Raw genomic sequence first — 13,258 nt, 5'->3', positions numbered from 1 at the left:
TGGAACTGGAAGACATGCTTGCTTTAAGAGGACAAACTTCATTAGACTGAGTTTTAGTCGCTGCAAAAATTCACAAGCACACAAAGAAGATCAGATCCGCTACCAATAGGCAGTTTAAAACACGACTTAATCTGTTTATAAATATAGTTATTTTCCCCTCATTCCAAATTGTTTCCATACTGTTCTGCTATGCTGGAGCCTCAATGCTCTTGCTTTGCTTCTCTCCCCTCAGAGCTCGAGGCTTTTGTGAACAGCCAGCATTTAAAACGAGCACCGTTACGTTTAATGTCTGTCTGCTCGCTGCTAAATACCCCAGTTAAAAGCAAAGGGACAGTAACTAGTTGTATTTCATGTTATTTTCCTGAATTAAAACAACACAGTACAGCTCGAAAACACCGTTTATGACCAGAGATTTCACATACACTACACGAGAGCGCATGCACGCTTACCTCCAAAACAGAACGGTTGCCAAGGAGATCGGTGCGTTTGATTTAATGGACAGACATGCACAGACATAAAAAACCGCCGCTTGCATTAGGACAGGACGAACAATAAATCACTTACCATCTACAGACTTTTAAATAAAAACCGCAAAAACAACCAAACTGTCAAATTGTTTATTTAAATGAAATCAAAACTTGACCACAATGCAGAGAACAATAACTTCTTTGTTCAAAAGAAAAGACGGAAGCTGAAGATGAAATGATGCATCAAAAAATGGTTTATCAATGTTTTATACATGGCAGTTCTTTAACAATTGAAATATATATATATATATATATTCTACATTGTCAAGTGATTTTAGTTTCTGCCTTATACAGACAGCCTACATTAAAGTAAACTATTGATACGTTTCAATTAGTTTGAGTTTGGGCTTTGCTGAGAGAGAGATCTCGAGGGGGCCACAAATGAGAGTAAAAATTAACACACACACACACACACATTATATATATATATATTACAGACCAAATGTTTGGACACGGCTTCTCATTCAAAGAGTGTACATGTGAGAATACATGTGGAATTATATACTGAACAAAAAAGTTTGAAACAACTGAAAATATGTCTTATATTCTAGGTTTTTCAAAGCCACCTTTTGCTTTGATTACTGCTACGCACACTCTTGGTATTCTGTTGATGAGCTTCAAGAAGTAGATGAGATGGTTTTCACTTCACAGGTGTGCCCTGTCAGGTTTAATAAGTGGGATTTCAAGCCTTATAAATGGGGTTGGGACCATCAGTTGTGTTGTGCAGGAGGTGGATAGAGTACACAGCTGATAGTCCTACTGAATAGAATGTCAGAATTGGTATTATGGCAAGAAAAAAGCAGCCAAGTATAGAAAACAAGTGGCCATCATTACTTTAAGAAATGAAGGTCTGTCAGTCCGAACAATTGGGGAAACTTTTAAAGTGTCCCCAAGTGCAGTCGCAAAAACCATCAAGCGCTACAAAGAAACTGGCTCACATGAGGATTGCCCCAGGAAAGGAAGACCAAGAGTCACCTCTGCTGCGGATGATAAGTTTATCTGAGTCAGCAGCCTCAGAAATCGCAGGTTAACAGCAGCTCAGATTAGAGAACAGGTCAATGCCACATAGAGTTCTAGCAGCAGACACATCTCTAGAACAACTGTTAAGAGGAGATTGTGTGAATCAGGCCTTCATGGTAAACCACTGCTGAGGAGAGGCAACAAGCAGAAGAGACTTGTTTGGGCTAAAGAACACAAGGAATGGACATTAGACCAGTGGAAATCTGTGCTTTGGTCTGATGAGTCCACGTTTGAGATCTTTGGTTACAACCACCGTGTCTTTCTGCAGCGCAGAAGAAATGATCGGATGGACTCTACGTGCTTGGTTCCCACCATGAAGCATGGAGGAGGAGGTGTGATGGTGTGGGGATGATTTTGCTGGTGGCACTGTTGGGGATTTATTCAAAATTGAAGGCATACTGAACTTGCATGGCTACCATAGCATCTTGCAGCGGCATGCTATTCCATCCAGTTTGAGTTTAGTTGGACCATCATTTATTTTTCAACAGGACAATGACCCCAAACACACCTCCAGGCTGTGTAAGGGCTATTTGACCAAGAAGGAGAGTGATGGGGTGCTGCGCCAGATGATCTGGCCTCCACAGTCACCGGACCTGAATCCAATCGAGATGGTTTGGGGTGAGCTGGACCACAGTTTTTTTCAAAATATTGAAATGCACACAATATTATGGGTGACAAATCAGAGTTCAAAAGAGGACAAATTGTTGGTGCACGTCTTGCTGGCGCATCTGTGACCAAGACAGCAAGTCTTTGTGATGTATCAAGAGCCACGGTATCCAGGGTAATGTCAGCATATCACCAAGAAGGACGAACCACATCCAACAGGATTAACTGTGGACGCAATAGGAAGCTGTCTGAAAGGGATGTTCGGGTGCTAACCCGGATTGTATCCAAAGAACATAAGACCACGGCTGCCCAAATCACGGCAGAATTAAATGTGCACCTCAACTCTCCTGTTTCCACCAAAACTGTCCGTCGGGAGCTCCACAGGGCTATAGCCAAGCCTTTGGTCAATCATGCCAATGCCAAACGTCGGTTTCAATGGTGCAAGAAGCGCAAATCTTGGGCTGTGGACAATGTGAAACATGTATTGTTCTCTGATGAGTCCACCTTTACTGTTTTTCCCACATCCAGGAGAGTTACGGTGTGGATAAGCCCCAAAGAAGCATACCACCCAGACTGTTGCATGCCCAGAGTGAAGCATGGGGGTGGATCAGTGATGGTTTGGGCTGCCATATTATGGCATTCCCTTGGCCCAATACTTGTGCTAGATGGGCGTGTCACTGTCAAGGACTACCGAACCATTCTTAAGGACCCTGTGCATCCAATGGTTCAAACATTGTATCCTGAAGGCGGTGCACCAATACACACAGCAAGACTGGTGAAAGATTGGTTTGATGAACATGAAAGTGAAGTTGAACATCTCCCATGGCGTGCACAGTCACCAGATCTAAATATTATTTAGCCACTTTGGGGTGTTTTGGAGGAGCGAGTCAGGGAACGTTTTCCTCCACCAGTATCACATAGTGACCTGGCCTCTATTCTGCAAGAAGAATGGCTTAAAATCCCTCTGACCACTGTGCAGGACTTGTATATGTCATTCCCAAGACGAATTGACGCTGTATTGGCAGCAAAAGGAGGCCCTACACCATACTAATAAATGATTGTGGTCCAAAACCAGGTGTTTCAGTTTCATTGTCCAACCCCTGTATATATATATATATATATATATATATATATATATATATATATTCTACATTGTCAAGTGATTCTAATTTCTGCCTTATACAGACAGCCTACATTAAAGTGAAATATTGATACGTTTTAATTACGAAGTTTTAAAAAGATTATATAACATCCTGAGCTGTAAAAAGTTACCATTTTTGATCTATGTTAAATTCTCTATGAACTTGCTCTACCTCCAATAAGGCAATGAAAGTTTATTTGTATAGCACGTCAGCAACAAGACTATTCAATGCTTTACATGAATAAGACATAAGCAAAGAAAATACATAAAAAGTACACTGCAGTGGCATTTTAAGGCAAGTAAAGAATAGTTAAACTGCCGACAAAAATTAATTATATTTCAGGTAACAGTTTAGATTGAACATTTAAAGGCTCTTTTACATTTAAAGGCACATTTAAACTCTTTTTAATCTTTATAAGAGCTCAGGGTTTCAGTATTTTTATAGTTTTCAAGCAATTGTTTCCAGAGAAGAGGACCAAAAGAAATCAATGCTGCTTCTCCAAGTTTGGTTCTGGAGATGCAGAGTAGACTTGGACCAGAGGACCTAATATTCTGGAAGGTTGGTACGATGACATTCTTCAATGTATTTTGGTGCAAAGTCATTAAGTGATTTATAAAGTAACATAGGTATTTTAGAGTATATTCTTTGGTATACTGCAAGCCAGTTAAGGGCTTGAGAATTGCTCTACTTTCTTAGTTTTAGTGAGGAAATGGGCAGCAGCACTCAGGATTAGTTGCAGCTGTCTGGGTTTTCAGGTAGACCTGTGACACTGTTGCAGTTATCAATTCAACTGAAGATAAACGCATGGATGTGTTTTTCAAGATCTTGGTGGGACATTAGTCCTTTAATCCCGAATATGTTTTTCAGGTGATAGAAGGCTGGGTCCATTGCTACACATAGCTTTCAGGCCTGTTCTATGCATCTAGCCAATACTTGAATGGGTTCACAGTCACCCAGGGCAATTGTAATTCAAATTCAATTCAATTCAAATTCAAAGATACTTTATTGATCCCCGAGGGGAAATTAGAATTCCAGTACAACCCATCCAAACATACATCATGACACAAGACAAGGGGGGGGGGGGGACGGGTCACCGAGGCTTTGCTGCCCACTCACAGGCGCTGCCCTTGCTAGATGAGAAAAGAGGCCACATTAGGTAAGTAGAGGGAAAAACATGTCTTGTTATTTTTAAAATTTTCAGCTTATAAATATTGAATTAGGAGGGACCAAAATTGAAACCTTGGGGACCCCTGCACATGATTTTTGTGGTTTTCTATGTAAAGTTAACTAATTACACAAAACGTCCTTGTCCTTCAAGTAAGACTCAAACCAGGCAAGTACTGTACCAGAAAGGCTGGCCCAATTGTCCAGGGGCTTCTGTAATATACCGTGATCAACAGTGTCGAATGCTGCACTGAGGTCCAAAATACCAAGAGTGTGGTTCTTCCATAGTCTGCATTTTTGTGGGTGACACTGAACACCTTGACAAGGGCAGTCTCGGTACTGTGGTAAGTAGGACCATTAGGTCCTATTAAAAATCTACAAACATGTTTATTTGAATAACAGCTTAACTATTTGGAACTGTCTCTCTGGAAATGTAACATGATTGCAACTGCAACCATTTTTTTGGCAGGCCAAATTGGGGTGCACGTTTTACAATAAAATAATTTTAACAAGTGTTGTCCATCCAGCCATGGATAAAAAAATGGACCCTGAACTGTACACAAAGATGCTGGTAGGAACTCTGCACCTTTAAATACACACTTTAACCCACTCTTGCTCTATCCCAGGATGGAGGAGTAACAACTGTGTTGGACCATTTGTTTGCTGAATATTGGACCATTTGCACGTTGCTGGACGCCACCAGGCCTCCTGGCATTGTCGGCCATTTTGTATCCAGGACAGTCCGCTCCTACAAATCCCGTCGGACACTACGACTGATATGACGGGGCGTCCCAAGTCTGACATCACAATACGCTATATAGGAAGGCCTCCATTTTGAACACTCGCCTTCAGCTGGAAACCGTGTCCGGTTACCAACATCTGAAGCATCATCTGGAGAAGAGTCCCGAGTGGATCTCATTTATTCTCTCTCGTTGGCCAACGAACAATTCATAACTGAGGTTTTTGGACTAAGAAGGCCAGAAATGTCACTTTTCCGATCGAAGACGTGAGTAACTAAAAACACGGAGTTTCGAGGAGACGAACCGCCACCGTGTTTTATCCTAGTCGACTTTGATGGTCAGGTCATATTTTCCCTTTCGCCAAGGAGGCCAGAGGATGAAGATTGACCGTTTTTCCTGAAGTTAACTGTGGATGCACAGTAACTTCCAACTCCCCCTCCATTCGCTCTCAACGCCGCTGAGAAAGAAGGCTTCAACAAAGTAAAAGACATCCTTTTATTAATTTTATTTCTTTATTAGGAATAGCTGGGCAGGGTAGAGGAGATTTTTAGTGCGATGAGATTCGCTATTCAATCTAATGTGCTCTGAATGATATGCGCATGTAACTTTTTTATTGAAACTTTGATGTTCCGTGTTTGACGTCTGGAGGCTGCTGCACTCCCCATCTTTGTGTGTGTTTTGCGGGGTTATTGAACACCTGAGAGCAAGCGCAGGTGCGCTGTGAGACTGGACTGTTAAAATAACCTCATGGTGAAATTCCCCATTTTCTTTGTTTTCAACCTTACTGCTTGCTCGCTTGCCGCCAAAAGTTTTATAACCCTTTGTCTGCTCACCTCGCAGAGTTGGGGGAAGCTTTATGACTGAGTATAACTGAGTTACAGTGGAACTGTGCCCCAACATCCTCACCACCACACCCCTTTCGTCATATTATCAATTTTGCCATAACTGCTGGTTTGATCCCATACAACCCTGCTGTTTTGCTTTATTTTGTTTAGTTAGATATTTTACCCCTTTTGTGTAGATCTTTGCATGTTTGAGTAGGTGAAGAATGGATTGTATCAGGCTGTGAATTAATAAATATTCACATAGATAAAGAGAAGGCGTTTCTGGGTTTATTTTGTGTAAGAGTGATTCGTCAGTCAAGATAAGGTTAAAAGTTCCACACGTTTCGGCAGAAACGGTCGATTAAACAGTGACATCTCCGGTAATAGTTATTAATTATTACTGAGTATTTAACGGTTGTAATTATCAAAGGCGTTGAGCCACAATTACAACACCAGAAGACATCTCTGGTCTCGATTCATAAATGAGGATTTTGGTTAAGAAATTTATTTTGTCAAATTATGATTTTTAATTATAATTATTGATAAGGATTAATCAATCAATAATCATACTTCCAACAGCTGGAATCCCCATGATGTTATGCAGCCACTGACAAAATAATTTTCTCCACTCCACCTTGTTCTCTGTCCCGCTGTCTAGCAGCTAAAGCAGTGTCAGCGCACACAAACTGAATGTCTGACTTGCTAGCAAGCTGGACTAATTCTTCAAACTTGGATCCAGACTTGACTACGATCTGACGTTCGAGTACCCGCCAATTGAGAGCAACCACAATGTTAAGTATGATCTGCTGTCCCAATAATTCATTTCATTTCAGTTTTATTTATATAGCGCCAATTCACAACACATCTCATATCAAGGCACTAATACAGTGCTCATGCAAAAAGGGGTAATTAAGACAAGCATGTCTTGAAACCTTTCTTTCTGAGCTTCTACAGAAAGGCATTTGAGCCAGAGAGTTCCCAGAAGAGAGATTGTCTCTAATATCAATGAATGAAGTGGCTTCTTTCCTCTCTGCCAAAGAGGAGAAGGCAGGAATTGCATTATCACACGTCTTCCTACGTGCCAGCCCAGGCAGCAGGAGCAACCCACATAGCTACTACTGAGAGTAGCTGCAACGTTTCTTTGTTCGGGCCAACTTCACCACCCAAACCAGCGCCCTTTGTACCTCCCATCTTCATTCTTCAGAACAGTTGACGTAAGAGGTGACGTTGGTGCAGAGAAATTAGTTTAGGATAAAACATTGCTTATCTACTTTTGCATGGTAGTTTTAGTTGAATTGCACCAGCCTAGTAAATAATTTGGTAACTGAAATTTGTGTAACTTGGAGTTGAATTGTTTTTTTAATAAATTCTTAAATTTTAAGGAGAAGTTAATGTAAATTTATTCCATATGTGTGTGCAGAGTTTGCTGATCAATGCCAGTGCACAAATCACTCTTTCAACTATTGCCCTGATACCACTGCCAAATTGGGCTGTTATTCCCAGGACAGTCCTTGACAGACCGAATAGTTATTTAATTAAAGATTAAATAATATAAGCATCCGGATTGCATAGCACCAGCCTTTAACTTTACTTTGATTAACCCTTGGCACACCCACAAATGTCCTAAACATAATCAACTAATATTCCTTGCGCCTGAGCTTCAAATGACTTTAAAATCAGTGCCCTGTCCTTGCTGTGCTGTGGTGGCCGTCCTCGAATGCTTCGTTCTGTGGCTCTGGCCCCTGGTGGGCGCAGGGCTGCTGTTGGCAATCGGGTTGGTGGGGCGGTGGAGCATGTCTTGTGCCTGCACTGGGGCAGCTGACTGGTTGTGCCTGGCCTGGAGCAGTTGGCCTGCCCAACCCGGTTACCCAGCTGGTGCATGTTTCTCTCTCACAAACTGATGGGCTGGGGCAGCTGGCGCTGGCCAGATTATTGGGAAGGCTTGGAGTTGTACTGCTCTGCTGGCTGTTCTACTTGGGGGGGGGGGGCGCAATCGAGGCGGCAGGCTAGAGGGCGGCGTGGGAGGGCTGCAGCATGTGGGGTGGGGGGGTTGTGTCTTTTTCTTGGATGTGGGGTCACCGGCATTTGGATCAGCTGAGCGGCAGTGGTAGAGCTGAGCTGGATAATGTTTCTGCCCGTTGCAGTGATGTGGTGTGTCCCTGTGGTTGCTGGAGCATGCTGGGGGATGCCGGCCCAGGGTCCTTGACACTTGCCGGGGACCTCTTGCCGGGATCATTGGGGACTGGGGTTGGGTCAGGGTCCGGGCTGGGGTCGTTGAGGTTCAGGCACGAGCCCGGGACCAGGTTCAGGTGCTGGGGCAGTCTGCGTGTCTCCACCCTCGGAGGGAAGGGGACCACCTCCTGGGTCCGGGGGCTGGTTGTCCCTATGGGGTATTGGCACCTGGACCTGGGAGTATAGAGTATTTATGGGTAGTGTGAGTGAGTGTGCTATTTCCATTGTTATTTGTCTTTATGTTGGGTGTGTTTTTATGTGTAAGCATGAGGGTGGGAATGTGTGATTGAAACTGTGTGTGCTGTTTTTAATGTCAGGTTGGATCTTGGGCTGCTCCCTCTCCTGGATCAGTTTAGGCTCCCCATCAATTGTGGGACCTATTTCTTCCCCTCTACACTACCTGCCGGTGGTTGGTGTCTATGCCCGCCTGTATACTTGTGGTTCTCGGTGTCTGGGACTGATGCTTTGGTGTGTGCTGGCTCACTCCTGGTGGCTGCTTGCTGGGGCCTGGATCCCTGGGCTCTGTTGGGCCTCTGCTTGGGGAGTGATATTTCCCAGGGTCTTGGGTCTCTGGGTCCATGGCTGGATCTGCTCAGGTGTAGACGGCTGCCGGCGGGGCTTGTGGGCTTGTCGCAGCAGCTCCCTGGGGCTTCTGCACTGTGGCTGCTGGGTGGTTCCCCTAGGACTTTCCCCTGCTCTTCTCTGGGGGGGTTGCGGTAGTCCTGGTGGTAGTTCTCCTGGTTTTCCCATGCTCTGGGGGGCCTTTGGATGTCTATGGCTCGGATCCTCTCCTTATCTGTCCCAGGTCCAGGGGGGCAGATCTGTGGCCCCTCACACTCGCTATTGCATATTTCTATGGAGAAACCTTGTTTACACAAACAAACTCACACTCAGACCCACAGGTGTTTAGATTCAAGTGCTAACACATACACAGATGTTCTATATTGAGCTGCATTTACCACGAAATACATCTTGCATTCATTTTTGGTAAAAAAGCTGTTAATATGAACGTTTCCGCAGGTGTAGAAGCAAGCAGGGTGTTATCTTGTATTCTCTTCATCCTTTCTTTACTCCATTATTTTCTCCTTCTCTCCCCTTTTCCTTTTTGCCCCACCTCTCTCTCTTCCGTGGTCCTTAGTTTCTTTCATTTTCATTTCTGTCTCCGTGTCCGTAACAATTGAAATAATCCGAAAGCAGTTTCTAATAAAGTTTCTGTCATAAATATCAAGCGGAGCTTTAAAGCTTGTACTCGTACTCGTCGTCTTCCGCTTTATCCGGGACCGGGTCGCGGGGGCAGCAGACTCAGGAGAGACGCCCAGACGTTCCTCTCCCCAGACACCTCCTCCAGCTCCTCCGGGTGGAGCCCAAGGCGTTCCCAGGCCAGCCGAGGGACATAGTCCCTCCAACGTGTCCTGGGCCATCCCCTGGGCCTCCTCCCGGTGGGACGTGCCTGGAACACCTCCAGAGGAAGGCGTCCAGGGGGCATCCGGTATAGATGCCCGAGCCACCTCAACTGGTTCCTCTCGATGTGGAGAAGTAGCGGTTCTACTCCGAGCCCCTCCCGGATGGCCAAGCTCCTCACCCTATCTCTAAGGGAGTGCCCAGCCACCCTACAGAGGAAGCTCATTTCCGCCGCTTGTATCCGGGATCTCGTTCTTTCGGTCATGACCCAAAGTTCATGGCCATAGGTGAGGGTAGGAACGTAGACTGACCAGTAAATCGAGAGCTTCGCTTTTCGGCTCAGCTCTCTCTTCACCACAATGGACCGGCACAGCGCCCCCATTACTGTGGCAGCCGCACCGATCCATCTGTCGATCTCCCGCTCCATTCTTCCCTCACTCGTGAACAAGACCCCGAGATACTTAAACTCCTCCACTTGAGGCAGGAACTCCCCTCCAACCTGAAGAGGACAAGCCACCCTTTTCCGGTCGAGAACCATGGCCTCGGACTTGGACGAGCTGATCTTCATCCCAGCCGCTTCACACTCGGCTACGAACCGCCCCAGTGCATGCTGTAGGTCTTGGCTAGAGGGGGCCAGCAGGACCACATCATCTGCAAAAACAAGAGACGAAATCCTCTGGTCCCCAAACCAGACCCCCTCCGGCCCTTGGCTGCACCTAGAAATCCTGTCCATATAAGTTATGAACAGGACCGGTGACAAAGGGCAGCCCTGCCGGAGTCCAACATGCACCGGGAACAGGTCCAACTTAATGCCGGCAATGCGAACCAAACTCCTGCTCCGCTTGTACAGAGATCGGATGGCCACTAGTAAAGGGCCCCCGATTCCATACTCCTGGAGCACCCCCCACAGGGCATCACGAGGGACACAGTCGAATGCTTTCTCCAGGTCCACAAAACACATGTGAACCAGTTGGGCAAACTCCCACGAACCCTCGAGTACCCTGTAGAGGGTATAGAGCTGGTCCAGTGTTCCACGGCCGGGACGAAAACCACACTGCTCCTCCTGAAGCCGGGGTTCGACTATCGGCCGGACTGTCCTCTCCAATATCCTGGCGTAGGCCTTACCAGGGAGGCTGAGGAGTGTGATCCCCCTGTAGGAGCTTTAAAGCATTAGCAGTAATGCTCCACTTGTGAAAGTAAATCTGTTGGCCTTTTTCTTGGCACTCAGACAACAATTCTGAGCGCTACTCTGCTGGACAAGACACGTAAAAAAAAAAAAAAAAGAATTATACTACCGGTCATTTACTGTATGTATGTATGTAGCTGGCTAGCTAGAGGACCGTCAATAAAAATGACCTATCTTGCTAACTTTGGCATATTTACATTTTAACCTGTAACTAATGCTTATTAATATGGAAAACTGGCCTGCACTTAATAGCTCTTTATCAAGTCCCCAGAGACCCCAAAGCTACAATCAGTCATCCATGCATTCATACACACATTACCACACTGACAATGGTAAACTACATTCTAGCCACAGCTGCCCTGGGGGGAGACTGACAGAAGTGAGGCTGCCATACAGTCAATGCCACTGAGCTCCCTGACCACCATCAGCAGACGAGGTGGTTGAAGTGTCTTGCCCAAGGACACAGCAGAGGGTTGAACTGGCAACCCGTTTACATGACGAATCCCTACCACCGTCAAATGAGGGGCTTGTGCACTCAGAAACAGGGACAGATGGAACAGAGGTTCGAACTGGCAGGGGGTTGCAGCAGTTCAGCAGTGCAACAGTGCAAACAACTGCCTCAACACGCAGCCATCTGACAAAAAAGAAAATGACAGTTTTACATTCTTTACACAAAACAAAATCTGAAAAGAATGGTTTCCATCTGTATTCAACCCTCTTTACTTATAGTCCTCAATTAAATCCAGTGCAATCAGCTGCCTTCAGATTTCACCTAATTAGTTAATGGAGTTTCCTAATGTGTAATTTAATCTTAGTATGTATCCAGTTTTTCAACAAAGGCCTTAGAGGCTTGTTATAGAACATTAGTAAACAAAGCTGGGTTAGGTTCGAAAACAACATCCCAAGCTTTGAACATTTCACTGAGCTCTGTTCAGAGCATCAACTGAACATTGAATAAGCATAGCACAATCACAAACCTACTAATAAATGGCCGTCCAACTAAGAGGGTCGGTCAAGGGAAGCAATAATCAGAGAATCAGCTAAAAGACAAATTGTAATTTTGGAGGTATCATGCTGTGGGCACAGTTTGTTTAGCAGAGATGGAAAAACTGGTCAGAATTGATTGGAAGATGGATGGAGATAAATACAAGGCCAGGAAGAAAGACCTCAGTCTGGGGTGGACGTTCACCTTCCAACAGAACAATATATACACAGCCAAATCTACAAGAAATGGTTTAGATCAAATCATATTCATGTGTTAGAATGAACCATACCTAAACCTAAATGGGAATCTGTTCAAGGCTTGAAAACTGAAGTTCAGAGACACCCTCTAGTACTGTGGTTTTATCATGAAGAAATGTGAAGATGTTCAAAGAATATGAATACTATTGCATGGTGCTGTATTATCAACAGAGAGAGACAGAACAGGTATTGGTTTCTAAATGTCCTGCCAAAAAGCTATATCACACTAAACCCTAATCTACACTTGTCGATTTATGCTTTTTAAAGTTAGTTTTTTCTCATAAACAGAAACACACTCGAGAAAAGTTGTGAATAACCTTTTATTTTCTTTAAACCTGTGCATTAACTTCAAAGGGTAAACTGTGTGCAATGCATTTTGTTTTTTACAAGTTCAAAATACATTAGACACCTGTTTTTTAAATACAATGCTCCTTTTTAAAACCATTCATAAATCATTGCACAGCACTGGATTCTAGCATTCTATCAGAAGTTAGAGGCCCAGCATCAAAACCTGTGTATGGGTTTGCTATACATTTATTATAACCAGAATTTACATTTTACTGTCTTGTGAAGTAAAAATATCTTCATTTAAATATGATTCCTTTACATGATAAAACATTTTTTATTGTCCCCTATTCTTCAAAATGTTATGTCATTACCAGAGAATCATTATGCTATGAGTTTGGAGGATGAGTGTATTTGGGTTTCTTGGTGTGTATATTTGTGAACGTTTGTGAGTTGGCTCTGTGAATTTTCTGGAAGGTCTTATGTGCTACATGGCTGCAGCATTCAACCTTTACACTGGATGAACCTCTTTATTATGTGTTTTGTGTTGCAAATAATCATTAAAAAATTTTGACATTGTACAAAAACACTTTATAGAAATTACATTTGCACAAGTAAATATGAAGCATTGTTGCTAAAGAAATTAAATGCCACAGAAGTGCAAATATAAAATGGAGGCTTGACACTGAGCAAATGAAATAAAATGTGATTCTGATAAAGTTGTAGAAAGAATCCAGTCCTTATAGACATAAATAAATAAAGGGTCCAATAAATAAAACTATAAATACTTTGAATAAATAGTCTATATGTTGTGGAATCGCTGTGAATTCTGACTTCGTGAGCCGTGCTGAGCCACTGCAAGGTTTGCTTTTATTGACAAAAGCATGTT

Source organism: Girardinichthys multiradiatus, chromosome 3, assembly GCF_021462225.1.
Source record: "Girardinichthys multiradiatus isolate DD_20200921_A chromosome 3, DD_fGirMul_XY1, whole genome shotgun sequence".
Lineage (NCBI taxonomy): Eukaryota > Metazoa > Chordata > Actinopteri > Cyprinodontiformes > Goodeidae > Girardinichthys > Girardinichthys multiradiatus.
This window is presented reverse-complemented; position numbering follows the sequence as displayed.